Source organism: Pleurodeles waltl, chromosome 5 (genome assembly GCF_031143425.1).
Source record: "Pleurodeles waltl isolate 20211129_DDA chromosome 5, aPleWal1.hap1.20221129, whole genome shotgun sequence".
Taxonomy (NCBI): domain Eukaryota; kingdom Metazoa; phylum Chordata; class Amphibia; order Caudata; family Salamandridae; genus Pleurodeles; species Pleurodeles waltl.
The window spans coordinates 1,421,815,568-1,421,840,284 of record NC_090444.1 but is presented as its reverse complement, the minus strand read 5'-3'; the positions used below and the strand labels follow the sequence as shown (position 1 = coordinate 1,421,840,284).

Genomic DNA, 24,717 nt, shown 5'->3' with positions numbered 1-24,717 from the left:
GTTCCCCCGAAAGAGTGAAAACAACAGACAGAAGGACAAGAAGAAAGTACTTTTCTTTATCGCCTGGCGAGAGGTGGGGAGGGAGGAAAAAATGGGGGAAAAGGAAGTGAGGGATGGTGCCTAATAGTGAACACTCAGCGAACCTCTTTTTATGTTTGGTGTTGTGAAAGAGTGTATTGGTGATAATGTGCAGCCAACAAGAAAAGAAGGAAAAAAAAAAAAAGTCTGCGACCTGTTTTTGGATGTTCAGGTCAGACCGACTATAATAGTTCTCTAATGTTCAGGAGGGCTTATGTTGAAGTCAGTTACTTTTACCACCCTCCTCCCTCACTCTTCTTTCTCCACCTCCCACTTCTTTCTTTGAAAATATGTTGTGGGACACAGTAGGCAGGCACATACCTGCATTAGTCACTTCCCTCTTGGGATGTGGCGGGTTGTTTCTGTTTCTCCTGGGGTTTCTTTCTCTCCTTCTCGGTGTTCGGTTCCACCAGCTTGTTTTGTGCTGTATACATCTTCCGAGCCTCCGACGTCCTCTCCTTCAGTTGCGGTGTCCTCTCTGCCTCCCTCAACGTCTCCTGGAATCCTCCCGATGCTTCCTTCTTCACCCGCATCCTCTTCTGCAATCTCCTCCACGTCTTTCTCCCCGCCCCCTTCTAGGGCACATGCCCTTTTTACTTCCTGGTTGACATTTGTGCTCCGGCGCGTATCACTCTCCATAGTGCCCCCAGGGCACTCTCCTGTCGGCCCAACCACCGTAGTGGAAGTTGGAAAGGTGGTGACTCAGTTACGAGGCACAAAAAAGTATTGAATAACTTCCCATTTTTTTGACTTAGGCTTTATTGTAGCCAAACAACTTCTAACCCGAAGATGGAAATCCCCTACACCTCCACCAATTGTGGCTTGGGAGCGCTCAATAATTAATTGGACACAGACTGAAAGCATGGCTCTGCATCATGAAGACACGATTGGACTACGAAAGTACCCTATTGCTGCCTACTGGAACACTATTTTATTAGACCTACAATCCAACCAAACACACGAGAAGGAAGGTAGCGCTGACAGGGCCCATAGATGAAGATTGTGAGCACCGGTTATTAATTTGGTTCATCAAGAAGCAGTGTCAGGCTATGATAAAGAGTGAGGGGAACGACCACAGTTTGCTAAGCAGGGTGGTCTTTTGAGTTGTTTTATTTGGGAGTGGGGTGAGGGGCAGGTTCTGTTAAATGTTTCTCACAAAACATGGATTTGTAATGTAAGATAACTATAATTCACCTGACTTACAACCCTAGCTACTCGTTCTCTCTGTATTTACTAAACAGTTGTCTAACTGATCATGCTCAAGTGCATCTTTATGGACATAGGCCCACCTTTGAATTTAAATATTTGCATTTCTCCTTTTACCCAGGCTTATCTGTCTACCATCGTAATTCGACTGTATTGCCAACAGGACATGAATACCACTCTATATTAATTGCTATACACACCATTATGTGTTCCACTATGTTCCGAGATATCCAACATTTATCACTGATTGTATTGTACCAACACAAATATCAATAAAACGATCCAAAAAAAAAAAAAAACCTTTACATTTCTTAAACAGGTGGATTATCCCCTCTGCAGTTTTTCCCTATGCACAGGAAGTACTGAGATATTAGATATGCTGCTTATTACCGTTCCCTAATGACCTCTGAAAAAATGACAGTTAAAAAAAAATAACACACAATCTGTACAGCAAACTGTACACTTACTACTCCATTACTACTCCATTTTTGGCAATTCAGGGGAGCAAATTCAGTGTGAAAAGCCTCTGGAAATTTTTGTGAACACCCAAAAAGTCGTAACTGTGTGTGTTCGCCACATTTCCAATGACCACTTCCATGCACCTACCCTGAACACATTCACATTCTCACCTCAAACTTTGAAATGCAATGCTACCACGTTAAGGGTGGGCAAATGCTCTCCTCTTGAGTCAATCAATCGGATTTGAAAAAAACATACATCAAATTCTTTACTGCATGTGTCAATTTCAGCTGGAAAGGGTTTTGTGGCTGCTCGTAAATATGTTTTAACTGATTCATTAATACAGTTTATCTCGACTAGGTTTCTAACATCATATGTTAATTGCCATTTTCATTTAGAAAACAAAGTTGTTGGATTTTCCCAGCTGAATTGGAATTCATGAGTACCTTGGTTTCTTAAGAGAAAAGAGTCAGCGAATAAAATGACTCATCATAAGATGCATTACTCTGTTTTGGAACACTCATAAAACAACTTATGTGATGTTTATCAAACTTCTACAATTCAGGGGTTTTGTTTTAAAAAATGTCTGTATTTAAATCACTTGCAAAGGGAAAAAAGTCAACCAATTGCTGAGTCTTCTGATGATGAGATTCGCATTTCTATACATGTGGTGCTTATCAAAGTGGTCTGCTCAGTCACTCTGCACACAGGTCCCTAAGCTTCTGCATCAAGAACCTGGTTCTAATATGTGAAGTGATTACCTTATTTTATATAAACATCCAGGCAGATTCAGACATGCAATTTAGGGGCATGGAAGTCAGAGAACAGGATAACAGGAATACTCTTTTACATACACTTACTTGACTCCTATCAGTAAAAGTGCAAAGCAGACACAGTCCTTTGTATATAAATAGGTCCAGAATATTCCTCATGTTTTGAGGCCAACTCACGAAAGCATGTAAGAGTACATACAAGAGTACCACAGAAACACAACTTTGCATAGTCCAACATATCTTTTTAGCAAGGCCCCAATGTATTCAAAGCCGTTTCCTTAGGCGTCTTCCTACCTGCACCAAGGGCTTACTTCTGACCCTTGGTTTGGTCATTTTTATTTTAGCTGTAGTGGTAAAGGTAGCAAAGGTTTTAAACCACATTTTCAAAGAAGGGCTTACCTGAACTACTGAATGATGATAGATAAGGAATTCATTTTATATCAGAAGCAAAAAATGCAGTTGTAGGAGAACTGAATTATGCAGTGGTGGATAAAAGACAGGGAAAATGGTCTGGCGAAAAGGACTGTCAAGTTGATCAACAATTTGTTGCAGTAAATGTTGAGAACGTCCTCCCTCCTGGGTGTAAGACTTTGTCATGGGCTGATGGAATACACTGCTGCACAGCCTTCTTTTCAGGGTAAGAGGAAGACTGCAAATTAACCAAGCCCATGTATGTCCTGCTGGAAATTCAGGGAAATTGTTTTGGGCTGAGAATGCAGCACTACCAACAGAAATGATAGCTGTGGCCTGTCTGGTGGCAAAAAGAGTCTACCAGCCCACTGAACAAAGGTGTGCAGTGACTGGCAGGATTTCCCTGCTGGTGGGAATCTCAGCCAATTCCCACAGGCACACAGGCTATTGGGGCCATATCTGAAGGAGAGATGCTCTCTGCAAATGAGGGCCCCACGCCTTCTACTGCTGCCTGGATTATAGATAAGTGGCAAGGAAGATGTTAATGGATACACACTACTCAGATATCAGTCACCATTTTCCAGGTCTGAACTTGGAGGAAGCACCAGCAGAGGGACCAAAGATCCACTTCTCGGTTTGTGATAATGCCATACACCTTCAGTAAGAGCTTCACAGTGGAACTTTCCCAATAGATGTCTGGGGAATGTGATGGTGGAGGGTGTGGTCTACCTTATGCAGAAAGAGATTATGGGCCAGTCTGGTTGTAAAAAAAAGTGGTTAGCAATGGCACACTTAATGTTTGCAACCAGTTTTATTTATGCAATGTAACCTATGTACTAACACTTTGCAGCACAAAACCCCCAGCTGCAGTGGGTCACAGAGCTACCTGAGTAATGAATATAAATTCGGCAGATTACTATTTGCAACCTGTTGTGATTAGCAACAAACACAAGAGCTGTGGCCTGCAAGGAACAGCACACTACTCACTATCGCTGCGTTTACACTTGCAAAAGAGAAACTTTTTTCTATAGAAACTCATGTACTTCGAAGAACCAGCGTGGTTTTAAGAACATATAAGCTTCTCATTTGCGACCACATCAGGACGTGCCGACAGTCTTGTAGTTAATCTATTCTAGTAAACGTGTATGACAGATGGTCGAATATGTTGTAGTATTAACAAAACAATGCTCACATCAGGCATGCTTCAAATCGACCACATCTTAAGGATTTAAAAAAAAAATTAACTTAGGCTGGTGCAGGTAGCGCTTAAGACGGAATATTATACTCTGCGTGTAGGACCATCTGTGGGCATAAATGAAAATGCATGCCTGGGTTAGATTATCAATTTGTTTGGGGTTAAAAACTTTACAATATTCAGTGTTATTTTATGATTTATAAGTGATGCCATATCAAAGGCAAAGTCTACACTAACTGCTAATACTTACAGCAATAAGAGCAACAGGCTTTGTGGAGCTCGAGTGATGACAGATGTTGAAGTATTTCCCATAGGGAGTCTGGAGAAATCCTGCGATTAGTTTCCAGGGAAGCCCTCACTCTACTGTAAGGAAGGGCCACCATTGGCTTCAAATGCGCTTCACTGATTAAGCATTTCCATTATCACTGCAGACGTTGGGTAAAAGATACAAGCTTACATGTTTATGTTGTACCTAAACTCCAGGATCCCATTAAATCATATAGGTTATGGTGGTGAAACGGACATGAAATTTGCATGACAGTGACTGACCTTGTTTACTGAAATATAGAGAGAAGCCAAGATGCTTTAGAGAGATTTCTCTCCCAGATTCTCCTTTTTATTATTATGAGATGAGCACATGGATATGTTTAGCCAGAGGTGCTCCTTGTTTTTGTGTTATCATTTGAGGACAACTTAAAATTGATGGTCAAAATTCTTGAATTAATCTCGGAATCTGGTAGTTCCATTAGGCCATTTTCCATTTCGTAGTGTTTTGCCCACTGCGCCATTCCAGAAGGGAACTTACTGTTATTCTTTGTCACTGCTCAAGGGAATCCACTTACAGAGACATCGATAATGGCCGCTTTCCTTGAAATAGGATTTTGCTTTGTTGAAAGCTGCCAGCGACTATCATAGGACTCAGAAAGTGTCGAATAAATACGAAATAGTGATTTACTCTTCCTGAAAAATCATAAATATTACATAGTAAGGCCACAGTCAAAAGAAGACTATACTAATGAAGTCTAATACGCAAAGGAGGCCATCAAAACAAGAGGTTTGATAGTAGTTTGTTCGTTTTAGAAAATCCCACATCAGGCTGAGAACTTATGATAAAAAGCACATTCATCTTTGATTAAAAACAGAGCTGTGATTTTTCTTCAATATAAGTGGACCACCTCCGCTTGTATGTCACACTGGGAGCAAAAGACAGACAATGCCATTATGTATGGGTGTGCATCAAGTACAGACAATGTGTGGAGTACAGTGCTGCCTTGTAGTGTGCAGTATATGGTCTTTCATAGTACACTGCAACGTGGAGGTGCCCACATTCCTGTTCACCCTTAAGGGCCTTTGACCCCGATAACTCTTGAATGTGCAGCAAGTCAGTTCTAATTGTGGGAATGTGTGCAGATTCAAAGAGGTATAAACTACTCCGCCTTAAAGCAAGACGTAACCATGCCTATTTAAAGACTGACCTTCCCCTTGCCCCCCTCCCCAAGCCTCAATGAGGCCCTGGGCACCCCATCTCCCGGGACCACAATTTTCAAAATGGGGAGCAGGCAGAGCGTGGCCTCCATTCAACACCCATGGTATGGCTCTGGTTTCCCAGTGACCGCAACCCTGGAACACTGCCTTTTCCCTGTCAGAGAGTGGGCAAAAGTGTAATGTGCTCCCATACGGCATGAGCACAAAACCTTTCCATGCCCATAATACAGAATTGATCTCGCCCATCAGGGACAAAAGAAAAGCTGCTCCTGCGTGATGGGAGCAATGTCGGCTCCCGCTGCACACAGATTGAGTGCTGGCAGGGTAGTAGCAACGCTGCGGTGGCACTGGCTCTCCCCCTGCAGCCTCCAACATGGGAAATGTTGAATTAAGACTGGAAGACAGGTTGATGATTTTTTAAATAAAACTTTATAGATCTTTTTATGACAATCACTTTTATTAAACATTGCACTATGTCAATTAATAATACATTTGATTATAATGATTGCTGTTTTATTAAATGAAGACAATACACACACTCTACATATGTTGATATCCCGACTCCTTCTTAAAGCCAATAGGCCCACTTTTTATATTTTGGTGGTTTGACCTTTTAAGAAAGTCAGTATGACTGCCCTCATTAAAATGACACCAGTGGCCAAGGCTTGCACCCAACACCCTGCTGCACAGAGCCCATGTGCAGCAGGGAGGGGGGCACGAGCAGGAGAAAGGGAGCAGGGTCTGCCCACAAGACAGGCCCTGCAGCCACCCTCAAGCTACACAAGGCCAAAGTCTGTGCAGGATGTCTGGTTGGCTGCCTGTAGTGGGGTTGGACAAAGGGTCTGGCCACTGCAGCCAATCCCATGCTGAGCGCAGGTAAAATTTACACACAGTGTGGGGTTGGCATTACGTAGGATAGTAAAATATTACTTTACGTTAAAAAATCCCCTAGAAATTCATTGAAAAAACATAAGGTTAAAATTATGTTATAGTTAAGTAAAGAAATAATGTCTTACTTTGGATTTCAAAAAACCTTTGAAATTCGCTGAAAACATTAAAGGTTAAAGTGGCGTTATAGTAAGGTGAAAATGTCAGTTAAAACATTCTGTCTTAAACTAACAAAACCAATGAAATTTACCAGTTATAGTTATCCTAAGTATAACTAGTTACCTAAAGTAAATATAACTTGTGACCTTGCCAGGCACTGCTTATGACCTCACATATTACATCATTACATTTTCTATGACATCATTGATAACCGCACTGCAACATTTGACATCACTGATGACAAACTGTGAATTTCTTTTTGTTAATTTAAAATGGTTTTACCTTAGGCTTTTTTCAGTGAATTTTAAAAGATTGTTGTAATGTAATCTAAGAATTTATTAACATACAGAACTATAACGTCACTTTAACCATTGGTTTTTCAGTGAAAATATGTACATAAATAAACACACACACACACACACATATATATACACGATATAATACCTTTACTTGAACACCAAAGTATCCACAAAAGTACAAACATGCACAATGAAACTACAAAAATTAGATGCAACAGTCTTACAAACAAATGGCTAAAATCAAATGCTGTACACGGACATCCGGACAGATGTGCAATAATAATTTCATCCAACTTAGTTAGAGTTCATGGAATGTCGATCACTCACTGCTGCGCTCAGGAATGTCCCAACATGAGTAATTACCTGTAGGAAGTTGGCTCTGTATGTGCTATTTCAAAGTAAGGAATAGCATGCACAGAGTCCAAGGGTTCCCCTTAGAGGTAAAATAGTGGTAAAAATAGATAATACTAATGCTCTATTTTGTGGTAGTGTGGTCGAGCAGTAGGCTTATCCAAGGAGTAGTGTTAAGCATTTGTTGTACATACACAGACAATAAATGAGGTACACACACTCAGAGACAAATCCAGCCAATAGGTTTTGTTATAGAAAAATATCTTTTCTTAGTTTATTTTAAGAACCACAGGTTCAAATTTAACATGTAATATCTTGTTTGAAAGGTATTGCAGGTAAGTACATTAGGAACTTTGAATCATTTCAATTGCATGTATACTTTTCAAGTTATTCACAAATAGCTATTTCAAAAGTGGACACAGTGCAATTTTCACAGTTCCTGGGGGAGGCAAGTTTTTGTTAGTTTTACCAGGTAAGTAAGACACTTACAGGGTTCAGTTCTTGGTCCAAGGTAGCCCACCGTTGGGGGTTCAGAGCAACCCCAAAGTTACCACACCAGCAGCTCAGGGCCGGTCAGGTGCAGAGTTCAAAGTGGTGCCCAAAACGCATAGGCTAGAATGGAGAGAAGGGGGTGCCCCGGTTCCGGTCTGCTTGCAGGTAAGTACCCGCGTCTTCGGAGGGCAGACCAGGGGGGTTTTGTAGGGCACCGGGGGGGGACACAAGCCCACACAGAAATTTCACCCTCAGCGGCGCGGGGGCGGCCGGGTGCAGTGTTAGAATAAGCGTCGGGTTTTCAAGGTTAGTCTATGAGAGATCAAGGGATCTCTTTAGCGCTGCAGGCAGGCAAGGGGGGGCTTCCTCGGGGAAACCTCCACTTGGACAAGGGAGAGGGACTCCTGGGGGTCACTTCTGCAGTGAAAGTCCGGTCCTTCAGGTCCTGGGGGCTGCGGGTGCAGGGTCTTTTCCAGGCGTCGGGACTTAGGTTTCAGAGAGTCGTGGTCAGGGGAAGCCTCGGGATTCCCTCTGCAGGCGGGCCTGTGGGGGCTCAGGGGGGACAGGTTTTGGTACTCACAGTCGTAGAGTAGTCCGGGGGTCCTCCCTGAGGTGTTGGTTCTCCACCAGCCGAGTCGGGGTCGCCGGGTGCAGTGTTGCAAGTCTCACGCTTCTTGTGGGGAGATTGCAGGTTTCTTTAAAGCTGCTCCTTTGGATAAAGTTGCAGTCTTTTTGGAGCAGGTTCGCTGTCCTCGGGAGTTCCTTGTCGTCGTCGAAGCAGGGCAGTCCTCAGAGGATTCAGAGGTCGCTGGTCCCTTTGGAAGGCGTCGCTGGAGCAGAGTTCTTTGGAAGGCAGGAGACAGGCCGGTGAGTTTCTGGAGCCAAGGCAGTTGTTATCTTCTGGTCTTCCTCTGCAGGGGTTTTCAGCTAGGCAGTCCTTCTTGTTGTTGCAGGAATCTCAATTCTTAGGTTCAGGGAAGCCCTTAAATACTAAATTTAAGGGCGTGTTTAGGTCTGGGGGGTTAGTAGCCAATGGCTACTAGCCCTGAGGGTGGGTACACCCTCTTTGTGCCTCCTCCCAAGGGGAGGGGGGTCACATTCCTATCCCTATTGGGGGAATCCTCCTTCTTCAAGATGGAGGATTTCTAAAAGTCAGAGGCACCTCAGCTCAGGACACCTTAGGGGCTGTCCTGACTGGCCAGTGACTCCTCCTTGTTTTTCTCATTATCTCTCCTGGACTTGCCGCCAAAAGTGGGGGCTGGGTCCAGGAGGCGGGCATCTCCACTAGCTGGAGTGCCCTGGGGCATTGTAACACGAAGCTTGAGCCTTTGAAGCTCACTGCTAGGTGTTACAGTTCCTGCAGGGGGGAGGTGTGAAGCACCTCCACCCAGAGCAGGCTTTGTTTCTGTCCTCAGAGAGCACAAAGGCTCTCACCGCATGAGGTCAGACACTCGTCTCTCAGCAGCAGGCTGGCACAGACCAGTCAGTCCTGCACTGAACAATTGGGTAAAATACAGGGGGTATCTCTAAGATGCCCTCTGTGTGCATTTTTTAATAAATCCAACACTGGCATCAGTGTGGGTTTATTATTCTGAGAAGTTTGATACTAAACTTCCCAGTATTCAGTGTAGCCATTATGGAGCTGTGGAGTTCGTTTTTGACAGACTCCCAGCCCATATACTCTTATGGCTACCCTGCACTTACAATGTCTAAGGTTTTGCTTAGACACTGTAGGGGCATAGTGCTCATGCACATATGCCCTCACCTGTGGTATAGTGCACCCTGCCTTAGGGCTGTAAGGCCTACTAGAGGGGTGACTTACCTATGCCACAGGCAGTGGGAGGTTGGCATGGCACCCTGAGGGGAGTGCCATGTCGACTTAGTCATTTTCTCCCCATCAGCACACACAAGCTGGCAAGCAGTGGGTCTGTGCTGAGTGAGGGGTCCCTAGGGTGGCATAAGACATGCTGCAGCCCTTAGAGACCTTCCCTGGCATCAGGGCCCTTGGTACCAGGGGTACCAGTTACAAGGGACTTACCTAGGTGCCAGGGTTGTGCCAATTGTGGAAACAATGGTACATTTTAGGTGAAAGAACACTGGTGCTGGGGCCTGGTTAGCAGGGTCCCAGCACACTTCTCAGTCAAGTCAGCATCAGTATCAGGCAAAAAGTGGGGGGTAACTGCAACAGGGAGCCATTTCTTTACACAAGCCCCCCCCCAGCCCACAGGCCAGGAGACTCAGCCAAAGCTGGGAGAGTCTTCCTAGTCTGTCAGGCGAGGAAGAGTAGAGGAAATAGGCTGGTTTGTTGCAGGGCCTACTCTGCCTTACATCCTCCTGTTCAGGTCATTCCCTCTGGGGAACTGACCCACTTCCACAGTGATAGGACCTAGTCTGAACTGCCTCTTGTCTGTGCTTTTTATGTCTTCACCCATTCTCTCTATTTTGGGGTTAGAGGTATCCACCTCTGCTAATCTTATCTTAGCCAGGGTCACCCCTAGCTTACCCAAAGAGGTTACCCAGAGCTGGAGTAACCCCACCATGACCAACAGGGTCAGGGGGCCTAACTTGCTATTTGGCATGGGGTCAGACCACCATGCCAAGGATAGTGCAGCCATAAAGGCTAACACCCAGCAGAGGCCACTGACAGCTATCAGTGCCCAGAACCACACCTTTAGCTCTTCACCTACAAGGGAAGGGGCTAAGTTACAGGCTTCTTTGGGTTCAGGGTGCCTGTCTGCTGTATTAGAGTGGGGGGTTACCACATCTTGTAGTAAACACCCTTCTTCCACTCTTTCTTCTGTTAGCTGAGGAGCCACCCACTCAGGCTTAACAGTTGCCTGACTAGCCAGGACTTCTTGTGGGTCAGGTTGGACTTTATCAGAGCCACTTTTGGAGTTCTCCCCTACTGGAGCAGAATCTCCTTGGCTTGCTGGAACCTTGGCTAAAGGTTGTCCACCTTTCCTACTCTGTTTCCTTTTCTTTTTCTTCTGGGGCCTACTTGCATTTACTGCAGAGGCAGGCACTCCAGAATCCTTGGGAGAGGACTGGCACTGGACCAGTTCCTCTCTTGGGCTCTGACTAACCTCTGAGTAGTCATTTCCAAGGAGACAATCAAGGGGGAGGTCTGTACTGACTACCACCCTTCTCCAGCTAAAAGTCTGACCCACTTCTATGGGCACAAAAGCCACAGGCCTATCAGTGACCCTGTCTGGGCTAACTCTTACTCTGGCCATCTCACCTGGGATGTACTGGTTTGAGAACACCAGCCTGTCATGCACAATAGTGTGACTGGCACAAGTGTCTCTCAGGGCAGTGGCTGGGATTCCATTCACCAGTAGGTGGTGGAAGTGTCTACTTCCCTCTGGAATCTCCAACTCACCTGTTGGGCCCTTTTTCCAGTTGAAGGCTATGAAGACCTCCTCCTCTGAGGAGTCATCCCCAATGGCTACACTGGTCACCCCTGGGATTTTGCTAGGGGGTTTGTTTTTGGGACAAGAAGTGTCCTTGGTGTGGTGCCCTGTCTGTTTACAGTTATGGCACCATGCCTTAGTGGCATCCCAGCTCTTACCCTGGTACCCACCTTTGTTTTGGGTTGTGTCTCTGGGCCCACCCACCTGGTCTGGTTTTTGGGGGCCTACAGGGGACTCTTTTTCTTTGTTTCTAGTGTCACCCACTTTCTCCTGGGGAGGCTTTGTAACCCCTTTCTTTTGGTCACCCCCAGTGGAAGTTTTGGTTACCCTAGTCTTGACCCAGTGGTCTGCCTTCTTTCCCAATTCTTGGGGAGAAATTGGTCCTAGGTCTACCAGATACTGATGCAACTTTTCATTGAAGCAGTTACTTAAAATGTGTTCTTTCATAAACAAATTATAAAGCCCAACATAGTCATGCACTTCATTTCCAGTTACCCAACCATCCAGTGTTTTCACTGAGTAGTCTACAAAATCAACCCAGGTCTGGCTCGAGGATTTTTGAGCCCCCCTGAATCTAATTCTATACTCCTCAGTGGAGAATCCAAAGCCCTCAATCAGGGTACCCTTCATGAGGTCATAAGATTCTGCATCTTTTTTAGAGAGTGTGAGGAGTCTATCCCTACACTTTCCTGTGAACATTTCCCAAAGGAGAGCACCCCAGTGAGATTTGTTCACTTTTCTGGTTTCACAAGCCCTCTCAAAAGCTGTGAACCATTTGGTGATGTCATCACCATCTTCAAATTTAGTTACAATCCCTTTGGGGATTTTCAACATGTCAGGAGAATCTCTGACCCTAGTTATGTTGCTGCCACCATTGATGGGTCCTAGGCCCATCTCTTGTCTTTCCCTTTCTATGGCTAGGATCTGTCTTTCCAAAGCCAATCTTTTGGCCATCCTGGCTAACTGGATGTCCTCTTCACTGGAGTTATCCTCCGTGATTTCAGAGAGGTTGGTCCCTCCTGTGAGGGAACCAGCATCTCTGACTATTATTTGTGGAGTCAGGGCTTGAGAAGCCCTGTTCTCCCTAGATATGACTGGTGGGGGGGAATCTTCCTCCAAGTCACTATCCTCATCCTCTGTGTTGCCATCCACAGAGGGGTTGGCCTTTTTAAACTCTGCCAACAGCTCCTGGAGCTGTAGTTTGGAAGGTCTGGGGCCCATTGTTATTTTCTTTATTTTACAGAGTGACCTTAGCTCCTTCATCTTAAGATGGAGGTAAGGTGTGGTGTCGAGTTCCACCACATTCACATCTGTACTAGACATTATGCTTCTAAAAGTTGGAATACTTTTTAAGAATCTAAAAACTAGTTCTAGAATCTAATTCAAACTTTTACCAAACTTTTAAACTCTAAAAGAAATGCTAACAGGGACTAACACAAGGCCCTAGCAGGACTTTAAAGAATTTAGAAAAATTTCAAATTGCAAAAATCAATTTCTAATGACAATTTTTGGAATTTGTCGTGTGATCAGGTATTGGCTGAGTAGTCCAGCAAATGCAAAGTCTTGTACCCCACCGCTGATCCACCAATGTAGGAAGTTGGCTCTGTATGTGCTATTTCAAAGTAAGGAATAGCATGCACAGAGTCCAAGGGTTCCCCTTAGAGGTAAAATAGTGGTAAAAATAGATAATACTAATGCTCTATTTTGTGGTAGTGTGGTCGAGCAGTAGGCTTATCCAAGGAGTAGTGTTAAGCATTTGTTGTACATACACAGACAATAAATGAGGTACACACACTCAGAGACAAATCCAGCCAATAGGTTTTGTTATAGAAAAATATCTTTTCTAAGTTTATTTTAAGAACCACAGGTTCAAATTTAACATGTAATATCTTGTTTGAAAGGTATTGCAGGTAAGTACATTAGGAACTTTGAATCATTTCAATTGCATGTATACTTTTCAAGTTATTCACAAATAGCTATTTCAAAAGTGGACACAGTGCAATTTTCACAGTTCCTGGGGGAGGTAAGTTTTTGTTAGTTTTACCAGGTAAGTAAGACACTTACAGGGTTCAGTTCTTGGTCCAAGGTAGCCCACCGTTGGGGGTTCAGAGCAACCCCAAAGTTACCACACCAGCAGCTCAGGGCCGGTCAGGTGCAGAGTTCAAAGTGGTGCCCAAAACGCATAGGCTAGAATGGAGAGAAGGGGGTGCCCCGGTTCCGGTCTGCTTGCAGGTAAGTACCCGCGTCTTTGGAGGGCAGACCAGGGGGGTTTTGTAGGGCACCGGGGGGGACACAAGCCCACACAGAAATTTCACCCTCAGCGGCGCGGGGGGGCCGGGTGCAGTGTTAGAACAAGCGTCGGATTTTCAAGGTTAGTCTATGAGAGATCAAGGGATCTCTTTAGCGCTGCAGGCAGGCAAGGGGGGGCTTCCTCGGGGAAACCTCCACTTGGACAAGGGAGAGGGACTCCTGGGGGTCACTTCTGCAGTGAAAGTCCGGTCCTTCAGGTCCTGGGGGCTGCGGGTGCAGGGTCTTTTCCAGGCGTCGGGACTTAGGTTTCAGAGAGTCGTGGTCAGGGGAAGCCTCGGGATTCCCTCTGCAGGCGGCGCTGTGGGGGCTCAGGGGGGACAGGTTTTGGTACTCACAGTCGTAGAGTAGTCCGGGGGTCCTCCCTGAGGTGTTGGTTCTCCACCAGCCGAGTCGGGGTCGCCGGGTGCAGTGTTGCAAGTCTCACGCTTCTTGCGGGGAGATTGCAGGTTTCTTTAAAGCTGCTCCTTTGGATAAAGTTGCAGTCTTTTTGGAGCAGGTCCGCTGTCCTCGGGAGTTCCTTGTCGTCGTCGAAGCAGGGCAGTCCTCAGAGGATTCAGAGGTCGCTGGTCCCTTTGGAAGGCGTCGCTGGAGCAGAGTTCTTTGGAAGGCAGGAGACAGGCCGGTGAGTTTCTGGAGCCAAGGCAGTTGTCATCTTCTGGTCTTCCTCTGCAGGGGTTTTCAGCTAGGCAGTCCTTCTTCTTGTTGTTGCAGGAATCTCAATTCTTAGGTTCAGGGAAGCCCTTAAATACTAAATTTAAGGGCGTGTTTAGGTCTGGGGGGTTAGTAGCCAATGGCTACTAGCCCTGAGGGTGGGTACACCCTCTTTGTGCCTCCTCCCAAGGGGAGGGGGGTCACATTCCTATCCCTATTGGGGGAATCCTCCTTCTTCAAGATGGAGGATTTCTAAAAGTCAGAGGCACCTCAGCTCAGGACACCTTAGGGGCTGTCCTGACTGGCCAGTGACTCCTCCTTGTTTTTCTCATTATCTCTCCTGGACTTGCCGCCAAAAGTGGGGGCTGGGTCCAGGAGGCGGGCATCTCCACTAGCTGGAGTGCCCTGGGGCATTGTAACACGAAGCTTGAGCCTTTGAAGTTCACTGCTAGGTGTTACAGTTCCTGCAGGGGGGAGGTGTGAAGCACCTCCACCCAGAGCAGGCTTTGTTTCTGTCCTCAGAGAGCACAAAGGCTCTCACCGCATGAGGTCAGACACTCGTCTCTCAGCAGCAGGCTGGCACAGACCAGTCAGTCCTGCACTGAACAATTGGGTAAAATACAGGGGGTATCTCTAAGATGCCCTCTGTGTGCATTTTTTAATAAATCCAACACTGGCATCAGTGTGGGTTTATTATTCTGAGAAGTTTGATACTAAACTTCCCAGTATTCAGTGTAGCCATTATGGAGCTGTGGAGTTCGTTTTTGACAGACTCCCAGCCCATATACTCTTATGGCTACCCTGCACTTACAATGTCTAAGGTTTTGCTTAGACACTGTAGGGGCATAGTGCTCATGCACATATGCCCTCACCTGTGGTATAGTGCACCCTGCCTTAGGGCTGTAAGGCCTACTAGAGGGGTGACTTACCTATGCCACAGGCAGTGGGAGGTTGGCATGGCACCCTGAGGCGAGTGCCATGTCGACTTAGTCATTTTCTCCCCATCAGCACACACAAGCTGGCAAGCAGTGTGTCTGTGCTGAGTGAGGGGTCCCTAGGGTGGCATAAGACATGCTGCAGCCCTTAGAGACCTTCCCTGGCATCAGGGCCCTTGGTACCAGGGGTACCAGTTACAAGGGACTTACCTAGGTGCCAGGGTTGTGCCAATTGTGGAAACAATGGTACATTTTAGGTGAAAGAACACTGGTGCTGGGGCCTGGTTAGCAGGGTCCCAGCACACTTCTCAGTCAAGTCAGCATCAGTATCAGGCAAAAAGTGGGGGGTAACTGCAACAGGGAGCCATTTCTTTACATTACCTCATCATCACCAAGCTGTAAAAGATTACAAAGGGCTACCCTGAGATTATTAATGTGGCGTCTTTTTACAAAGGGAATAAAAAAAGAGCCTAGAGTACCCTAGATAATATCAGCAGAAAAACAAAGTGCGTTATAGTTTGCTTCCCATCACAAGGGCAGGGCTCAAAATCAAGGTTAGCTTTGAAGCCCAATGGAAAGCACAACAGGTACCTAAGTGCACCAGCCCTGTAGCGGATCAACAAGCTCCGCTCCCATCGGCCCATTGATCTATTCATGTACCCCGCAGGCCAGCTGTCAATTATAGAATTCGGGTAAGCAGCCACACTAGACATTCCCCCTCTCTCTGGTCATCCTTCCTGAATCCACCAGGTTAAACAGAGCCAACTACAGCCGTTTTTTATTGATGTTAAGATTGCTCTCAGGATCTATAAAAACACAGTGAAAGCAGGACTTGTGCAAGCTTGATTCTACCCTAGCTATCGGGTTCTCAAGGCCTTTGTCGCAACCAAGGCAGTCCCTGACGATATCTCGTGAGGTTCGCTTCCTGGTTTTGCCACAATGCGAGCTGTAATAGGGGTGGGCGAGCATTTACATAATCTTCAATTTATGGGATACCCAATTCCCTATGACAGATCAGATGGGAAGATGAGATAGGGGCCGCCAGGACCTTTCTGCAAAACCTTCGATCTGTATTGTGCCGCATTTTTGGATAGCGCAGAACCCTGTTGTTGCTGAAGGTATACACTGCAGTTTATACATTTACAATAAAGGGATAAGTGCGCCCCCACCCCAGGGTTGTGGCAAGCTAAGTAAAGCACTAGCTGCTTTCGTTAGCTTTGCCCTATAGTTGGGCAATATGCGGCACCCAGGAACCGGTGTCAGCGAAGGTTAAACATAGATAAGGGAAAGTGCTAGTGCATTTCAAGCTGCTGTTGCCAACTGTTACTGCATACAATCAATATTTCTTTGAGCCACAAGCCATGATATAGGATTTGGCGAAGTTTGTCTGCAGATCTAATTCCACCATAAAACCCACAATGCGGTGAGTTAAAAGATGCAAAGCTCTTGGGGTTCGTGCCATTAATACAGCATCGTCCGCATACAAGAGTAAGGGTAACAAGGAACCTTTAATAATTGGGACGTCAGGGGATAAATTAGTTAAAAACGGATAGAGATATTTTAATGTTTAAAATGAACAAAAGTGGAGCTAAAACACAACCTTGTCTCCCACCCCACAAGACCCTTATATTTTTTGTAACCTCACCATTTGGGTTTAGTCTGTACCTGGCCTTCATGCCCGTGTATAAATAGGCTAAAAAGCACACTAGTGTTTCGTCCTTCCCATATGCAAGATTTAACCACAGCTTTAAGCAATTAACGCAATCAAACGCTGATGTCAAATCCATAAATGCCAGATACAAGGATATCGTTTAGCGATGGTATACTTCCCAATTACCAGGGCCAGGTTTAAACATTGCTCAGTAGCCACAACGTGGCTCCTAAAGCCATACTGACAGGGGTGCAGAATGGGCTTCTCCTTGATCCACTGGCAAATCCTGTTATACAGAACTCCACCCCAAATCATAACTGTGGTATCGATTTAGGAGATGGGCCTGTAGCATCCAGGCTGTGAATGGTCCACCTTTTAAAAAATCGGGACGATGACAGAGGTTGTCTATGAGCTCGGAAGATGGCAGTGGGCAAAACCATTGAAGACGTTCACCAATAGTGGTGCCCAGAACTCAGGATTAAACTTCATAAGATCAATTGCAACGCCACCAGGCCCAGGTGCCTTGCTTCCAACGCTCTGTGATATGGCCTCTTCTACTTCGTTCAAGGCTACCTCATCTCCCCTCAGATAAGGTCTTGCTGTGAGAGTCACTTAGAGCTTGGGGAGCAGCATATATTCTAGCAAAGTGTGCCTCTTTACCACAGGCTCAGAGTCTAGTAAGCTACCGGTGGGACTTTGTGGAGCTGAAGCCTCTTCCATACCAGTATTAACCGAATGCAGGGCGACTACAGGAACCTGTAAGCGGGCTGAAGACCCTGTAAGACAGGGGCTTGTCAGGGTGCCGTCGGAGGTAGTATTTTCCAGACAGGTCTCTCTCTATAAGAACAATAGTCCAATAACATCCTCTTCTCCGTCAATGTGATCTACTTTGACATTATTCCCATGGCCACTCCAACATGTTATCAATGGTGGTGGTTGGACATGAGGTTACAGCCAAACCCACAGATGCCCTGTCCGCCTTGCGTTTGCCCACGATAGCCACCCAATGGTGCTTACGTCCTATAGGTGCAGGTACAAGTTCAATCAAAGAGAGGAAATGGGAGAAACTTAACAGTGAAAAAGAGGGGGGTAAGTGCAGCCTCACCCAGCTGTGGACGGGCACACACGGGCAGCAGGGAAGCAAGTGTCCTTTCAAGCGCCTCCTGGTGCGATGGTGGCATCAGCACCCCTCCTGCTTGTGAGTGCTACTGGGGCATGTAGTCCAGAGGTCTCCCTAACCAGCAAAGGCATCCCTGCAGCGGGGACACGAGAGTCCTTTCAAGCACCTCCTGGCGCCACGATGGCATCAACACCCTTCCTGGGTGTGGCTGGTCCTGAGGCATATAGTACGACTCTCCCCGGACCCAGTAAAAGCATCCTGCGCCCTGCCCAGAGGGAATGCAAGAGTCCTTTCAAGCACCTCCTGATGAGATGGTGGCATTAGCACCCCTCCTGGGTGCTACAGGGGCATGTGATCTGACGTTCGCCCCACCCCCTAAACAGCCAGCAAAAGCCACCCGCACGGCGGGCCGCAAGCATCCTTTCAAGCACCTCCTGGCACAATGGTGGCATCAGCACCCCTCCTGGGCGTGAGTGCTACTGGGGCATGTACTGAGTAGTTATAGTTAGGATCACCTTTCTATAGGAAAATCCTTTTTTGGTTTGCTTATAACTTTGGTGCCATTTGACAAATCTTCACAAAACTTTCCAAAATAAAGTCTTATCCAATTCAACTCCTTCCTGGAAATTTTTACAGTTATCCGGCAAGCAGTGACCGAAAAAAAGGAGCGGTGGGGTCCCAAAAAGCCTTTTACCCATTAATGTTTACCCATTCATTAGATACAGCTACTGCCAAAACTGCAAAACTGAATTACACAAAATTTTGCAGAAAGCTAGATTTTGGTCCAAAACATGCAACTGTGATTTAGTGTGAATGTATTTAGCAATTTGAGAAAATCAGGTTAAAAAATATAGATATTTCACACCACGAAGGGGACAGATCTCTAGATAGGATCTGATTGGCTGCCACCACACCATGAAAGGCGGCAGCAATCGTTTGACTCATTGACTCGGTCCCCATCCTAAAGTCATTAAAAAAAAATAATCTGGGGGCCAAGAGTAGAGATAACTTGCCCTCCTAGTCCTTGTTGGGGGAAGTCCCAGAACGATCCACCCCAGAGGCCAAAAAGGGCATTTTAAAAAAAAAATAGGTTCTAATAAAAAAATGCCTTTTGCTGCCTTTTATAACAGCCCCCAACACCCCCCTGCTCCCCTACCCACCCGGGGTGGACCAGGGCCCAGCTGACTGTGAATTTCTATTATTTTGGGAGAGAGGTGCAGCCCCCTCAGGGCCTTCTAGAGGCACTGGGGAACCCATCCATTGGGCTGTATTTACAAATGAGGGGGAGGGGGCATGCAGCCTCCCACCTGGAGCCACAGTATTACACTTTTTGATGGTGCTCTTAGAAGAAGAAGGGGCACCACCAACCATTTTTTTAAAAGTTGTGTGGACTGCAGAGAGAGCACAGCAGCCCCCCAGCAGTGCTAAAAAAAACAATAAGTCTCATATTTGGGCATTTGAATTTTTACCTCCCCTGCTGAGCATACTAATAAACTCTCACAGGCACCAAACAGGATCAATATCTGAGAATACTTAATTTAGTCTTGAATGCCAAAGTATGACCTGTAGCGGTAGTACCTAGGTAAACCTAGGGAGCAAGCAAAGGGAAAAATATATAAATGACTGATTATTTTGTCTCAATCATGTACTTTACATTGAACGCAGGTTGAAGTAAGTGGGACTTGAAAGGAACAGAGACTCACTGCTTTTTTATTCTCATTTAGGTTCAGTATTTTAATGTTGTGAATGGCACTTAGTTCCACTTTTTTTTTAAGCATTTGTTTACCTTTATTTGAATCTATTACTTTCAAAGCCACAGTCTCAGAACTTTTATTTTGTATGTAAAGCATACCGCCCTCTCTGTTTAAAATTTGCACCAGATTCTCTATTTCACAATTGTTTCACAGGGGCTGTAAGGGGCGTCTAAACTGTATCATCTGTTTCAACCAACTAACTAACCAACCACCCAAATTTCTCTCCTGCCCCACCAGCACCACACTTCTCACACCTCTATGACTTTTTGTTATACTGACCACAGACTTTAAACAAGCATTTGCAATGCAATGGGTCTTGCATTTGCTCAGTTAGCGCTACTGGCATTGTAAATTCATAACTGGACGTTTCTTGCCACATAAATTGGTCAACCCTGCCTCATAATTTGGTCTTTTCCTGCCACTTAATTCCAGTGTGCCCTGCATATAACTAAAGCACTTCCATCTATCTTCTTCTTCTATCTGCATCCAAAAATAAAAATGTTGCAAGGATGGCAGAGAAGTACAAGTGAGATTGTGCATTGTGCCAAACAATAATGTAGTTACTTGGAATTAGGCATCAAATATACAGAGCTGACAGCCTATATTCCAATAATGCTTGGGGACCGATCCTAGAGCTAAGGAAAAGTGTTTTATTTATTCACCTGTCAATTTGATTTCAATGTAGTGTAGGGTGGCACTAGTCACAATATGGAAGTGCATTATGCTTAACAATATTATTTTAAGCATTTGGATAGTAAATGACTTAGGTCATAAGTCGAATGTGGATTCCTTTCTTCAGTAAACAATGGTGTTCGCCTATCCTATTAATACCAATATGAGCCCAAAACTCAAGGAACAAATGGCAGATGTCGTATGATGCTACCACCTCTGTAGCGTACCCCCTGTAGAATGCAGCAAAATTCTGTGCACTATAGCCAAATAAAAAGACCATCTGCAGAATGCCCTGTTTTGTAAAGAAGAGCTACCAATCCATATTGCAAGGAGGGCACAAAAACAGGAGAATGCCGATCTTTTATGAAAAAAGAATGGAATAAAGAACATATTATCAAGAGCTAAAACATAAAGATGTCAGACGTCAAATCATTTGTGACAAGAACAATTACAAACATGAAGGTTGTGTTCTCTTTGTATTCTACGTATGCAGGGTGCAGCATGTGCAGCCACTGAGCATGTAAACCGGTTATAAAGCGTTTATTACAAAGAATGATGAATGATCTCCAGGCTGCGCTGCTTCCCTGTGCTTCAGAGGACAGGAGACTTCTAAGAAGCAGTACTTGTGGTTTCCAGTGCATAGGAGTGCAGCGTGAAATGGTGTGAAGGACAGCTGGGGGCTCTGCGGGACACAGTGTGTGAAAGAAAAGCCTGCCCTCATAGTTCTAGTATTCCACCTTTTTAGAGGAAGGATGGGGCTAGGCTGGTGCCTTTTGTGCACTGAATTCTCCCCCTACTGGACTGGGAGGGTGGGGGAAAGAAAAGGAAACTGCACGGGGGCCTCCCCAATCAGGAGTGGCAGGCTCCCCGGCCCCTGCTCCTCAATAAAAAAACTGCTGATTGGCTGAAAAGGGGTCTGTGGCCCTAGAGGCACTTTTTCTACTTCCAGGGTCATGCGCAGCGCGTCATTCTCGTGGTCGCCGACCAGACCAGGGGGTCCTAGTGACCATATTATTTGCAGTATAAGTTGATTTCAGGGGGTGGGGCAGTATCGTCAAAGTGTTTTTATCCGGCTTCAATCCTGGCATTTTTAGAATTTTTGAGGGCTGAAGGGAAGTCAATTGCATGCGCCAGGCGTCACTCTGCTGCTATTTCTTTCTTTGCGCAACTGTGGGGGCTGCCCGAAGGTACAAAATCATTTTGGTAAGAAGGGCCCTTAAAGGATGGCAGCGCATTCAAGGCTCTAAGCCGGACTCTAGGCAGCCCATTGATGTGGCAAAGTTGGGGGCCTTGCTAGTCGCTTTGGATCGTGTTTGTACTTCTCCTTGGGAGGTCACCTTATTTAAGTCAGCCTTTACCCTTGCCTTTTATGGGGCTTTTAGATTGGGTGAACTGCTCATGCACAATAAAAGGGACACGTTGGGAGGGGGGGTTGGGGTCTGCAGTTGCAGATATTCATTGGCCGGAGTGGGCAGGGTGTCTGGTGTCACCATTCCCTGCTCTAAGGCAGATCAGGATTAAAAGCGGATCAGGATTAAAAGCGGACCCATATCCTATTGCATAGAGCCCCGGGTAGCACGTGTTGCCCTAGATGGAACTTAGAGGTCTTCCTGGAGCAGCGCGCTCCAGGGGAGACAGGTGCCGTTTTGGTGGATGCGGACGGCACGCCACTTACTAGGTACCAATTCTCACAGGTGCTCAAGCGCTCCCTTCTGGCAGCAGGTTTGGATGCCTCAGATTTTGGCACTCAATCCTTTAGAACAGGGGCAGCCACAGCGGCTGTGGCAATGGGATTCCCTGGAGCAGTGGTTAAGAGAATTGGAAGGTGATCGTCGGATTGCTACAAGCGATATGAGAGACTGCATATGCTATGAGTTCATGTCCTTACTGCCTCGCTTTCTTTGTACTCTTTGTAGATGCTCGTGACAAGTGTTTGACGGTCCCAAAGACTCCGGTGCACGCAGGACTTGCTGATATCATCAAGGTGTGGGTTATCAGACATTCCCATGTCCGACATGTAGGTGAACTATTTGCAAGTAGTGCCTTTGCGTCACGTGCATCGGAGGCCGGTTTCTGTATCTCTTTCTTTGGCCGAGGCGGGCTGCGGCTCACTCAATTAAGGACAATACTGGATTCAATGCCCCCCTTAGGCTACCCAGACATCATTGTGCTGCACCTTGGAGGTAATGATTTGGTTTCTCTAGGGTGCTGGCGGCTGTTTGAGCTAGTAATATCAGATGGTTGGCCAAACAAATTCCTTCAGATTGTCCTTGCTTGGTCGAACATGATTCCTCGTACTCTTTGGAGGGGTGGGCTCTCAGTGAAAGCCCTCAATGACTCAGTGAAAAGAATCAATAGCAAATTGACCAAGTTGTTTCGGACTTAAAGGTCGGCTGTGATCTCGCATGGCTGCATTAAAGGAGCTGGGTTTTTTCTGCAGGACAGAGTTCATCTTTCGTGAGTCTGCTATGAAATGTTTTTAGAGAATATATTCGCCAGGCTACCTCAGCATACTTTCAGTAAACGTCGCCTCTTCTTGGGGGGAGGCGGGGACCTCCATGTCGGGCAACAATGCGGGCCTGTGGCGGGGTGAGATCATGACTGGGAATATAAACGAGTACCTTTTTTATTACAAAATTGGGTGACAAGCTAATTGGACCCTCCAAGGGGTGTTGGCTGGGAAGTGTGGACGACATACCCCTGTATGCACGCGGGTTGCGAGCAGTCGCTGGCATCTGGCCCATAGGGCCAACCACCCGCGCATGCGCAGAAGGTCTGAAGCGAGCACTGGCCCTTTGGGGGGGGGGGGAGAACGGGGGACCGGGTGGAGGCTGAGAGTGGCGTTGGTGCCCAACGTAGGTATCCTAGTGGGCAGCCGGGCCCCCTCCACAGCAATCCAGTTTGGAAGATATGAGAACACCTTGATGGAGATGCTACCCCTAGGATTCGTAGCGTAAGGAGGGGAAGGGTTTGGGGTAATAGGAAAACAGTCATGATCTCATTCACAGCCACCAACATTGGGTATGCAGGAACTAACTGTTTTAGTCAGTGACATGAATGTGGATGTATTAGCGTACTCTGTTAAGGCCTGGCATCCCTTGAACTCTGTAAGTACTTTATGAATAGGATTGCGGTTACTGCGTATAATTTTGATTATGATTAACAATATTTTGTCAATAAAAAATACATCCGGGGGTTTACGACCCCTAATCCCAAAGCGAAGTGCATCTAAGTTTTTAATTTAAGCTTGCGCGGGGGTGAGTGGTGTTTGGTGGTAGTAGGCCTCGGCGATACCCGGTCATATGGGCTTTGCTACCATCTCCACTGCCGAACCAGAAGGCAGACAGAGGTTCGGCTTGTTTTATGCTCGAGGTTCCAAGACGTCTCCATCTGAGCCACAGCCAGGGATCACCCATATCTGTGGGGCTTGCCTGTAACCCCTAGTGGACTGCTCTACGTGACAATAATGAACTAAAGTAAACAAACAAGGCATAACTGTGGTAAACTGTAATGCCATTGGATTTATAAAGCGTTTCATACCCCTCTCAAGGCAAATTAAGCCCCAAATAAATGAAAGCGCAGAGCCTTCTTTTCAAACAGCTCTATCCTCCACCTTGAAGCATTTTCTCTGAAAGTGTACTACTACCTCTGCTACTAAATTTCCATACCCTAGAAAAAGTGCAAACAACCAGCAATGGATGGGATGGCAGCAGTGGAGGAAGGGGCTTTTATTAACATGTTGATGTTATATATGTCCTAAACAATGGCTCATAAACATTAGCAGCCCAAATCTTGGTTAAAGTACGTACAGACCTGCCCACTTTGGAATTACGTGAACCGGGTTCGAGTCTTTGTGTCTGCTCTGCAACAAAAAAAAATGCTGATCATAACAACTAAAAATAAAATAATTAAAACAAAAATCAGTACGCAATGGTTGACCTCCCTTTGGTGAACGCATACAGGAAGCACAGCCCACCTAAAACGAGAATTTTGGCAAGGTCGCTACCGCCCTCTCCCAAACATCTCACCGCCATGGGAATAATTGTGTTATTGGTAAATTCTAAAATTGCGGTAAAACTATTTATAGATTGAAAACTGACAACAAATAATAGGTAGTGTTGTCAAATGTGGGTTTTAGTTGCATGAACAGGTGACATTTGTGCCACTTGTGCAAGATAAAATGCACTTTAACTCACCCTTGTGTGTGTTTTTTTCATAGGGGGAAGTTGCCCATTCTGGTGTGTGCAGTTTAAAACTTTGTCTCTTCAGAGGTTAGCAGCCCTATAAATGTATGTTTGTGTAATGCCAGTGCCGACCACTGTCACCTTCACCCTTGTGGCTCTGGCTTCCACTAGTCTGGGACATATCTGCCATCTAGAAAAAAAATACGAGCTGAATCAAAGTGCCATGGCCACCAT

The 24,717-nt window shown here is 45.9% G+C and overlaps 1 protein-coding gene across 5 annotated transcripts in view; it reads right to left on the bottom strand.

Annotated features, from left to right (window-relative positions):
- ASRGL1 (asparaginase and isoaspartyl peptidase 1) overlaps positions 1-24,717 on the bottom strand; it is a 180,360-nt gene that overhangs the window by 139,575 nt on the left and 16,068 nt on the right. The window lies entirely within an intron of this gene.